This window comes from Seriola lalandi, unplaced genomic scaffold (assembly GCF_002814215.2).
Source record: "Seriola lalandi dorsalis isolate HSWRI2012SDOR001 ecotype SW California unplaced genomic scaffold, Sedor1 jcf7180001976555, whole genome shotgun sequence".
In the NCBI taxonomy this organism is placed as follows: Eukaryota; Metazoa; Chordata; class Actinopteri; order Carangiformes; family Carangidae; genus Seriola; species Seriola lalandi.
The window spans coordinates 1-1,246 of NW_019447221.1; the positions used below are offsets into that span (position 1 = coordinate 1).

Below are 1,246 nucleotides of genomic sequence, written 5' to 3' on the forward strand. Positions count from 1 at the left end.
CCTCGAAGTGTTGCTCTTCTCCCTCCTTCAGTGTCCCGGAGCCTGGGCATCCCGTGTCGAGTGGTTACTAACTTTGGATCAGCTCACGATGGAAACGCTAACCTGGTGATAGAAAACCTGTATAATGAAGATGGTGAGAGAATCGATAGTGGTGATTCCATTTGGTGAGTCTATGGTGGAGATCATGCTGCTGCACGTCTCTTCCAATACATCATGTTTACTCTCTCTCTCTCTCTCTTGTTATCTTCCATTATTCCCTTGTGATAGAATGAAACTTTGATTTTTTTTTTTTTTACGTTATTACAGAGCAAAATGGCCACATTATTTTATTTTACATGATTCCCCAGGAATTTCCATGTTTGGGTGGACAGCTGGATGACTCGTCCAGACTTGGGATCTGAGTATGATGGGTGGCAAACCAGCGACCCGACCCCACAGGAGACAAGTGATGGTGATGAAAAGATAAATCTAACTGTTTGTGGCAAACTTGTGACAGCTCGTTTAGTATATTCACATGTCTCTTCTGGAGACATCATGTGGCCTCTGTGAGGCTCTGTTGCCTGTCACACATATCAAAGTAATATGACTTTGTAGAAGTGTTTATAAATGTGATTATGTAACTTTTACCTTTAGATGTTGGTATTGTCTTGTCTGTATTGTGATACTGACAGCGAAACAACAGTTGGGACTTCTCTCTGGAACTGGCAAAACTCAGATCATCAAAAATATTCAGCATTTGTAGCTTATTTTTTTTTATTTTTCATGACTTCAGTGATTTGTATGCCCTGAATATGAGTGCTGCATGTCTGAACCCTTACTGCATTTACTGCTTTTTAGGTGTGTGCTGTTGCGGACCAGCCTCACTGAGGTCCATCAAGGAAGGAGAGCTGACCAAGAAGTACGACGCTCCCTTCATTTTTGCTGAGGTGAGTTTTATTGAAACATTTTCATGAAAAACAGACACAAAAATAAACATAGTTTGTTTTTAGCTATGGATTCTATAGATTACAATAGTTTTATAGTCAGGGTTAGAGCCAAGACCTGATCCCAGCTAACCCACCAAGCAGAGAATGATTCATTTTGTGTTCTGAGATATGATATACAGTATGTATGTGTATAAAGATCTGTACGTAGTGCTAACTCATAGAATTTCATGTCATGCATGGAGACAGGTTAATGCAGATGTTGTGGACCTGGTGCGCCAGTCAAATGGAGAGTTTGTCAAGTTCAGTGGGTCGACTAACTC

General features: G+C 40.8%; 1 long non-coding RNA gene across 1 annotated transcript; it reads left to right on the top strand.

Moving 5' to 3' along the window:
• The first annotated feature begins 21 nt into the window (after window positions 1–21).
• LOC111656576 (uncharacterized) lies at window positions 22–1,246 on the top strand. The gene is made up of 4 exons (XR_002760878.1): window positions 22–164; window positions 348–451; window positions 838–926; window positions 1,173–1,246. It is a non-coding gene; the product is annotated as an uncharacterized LOC111656576 (long non-coding RNA).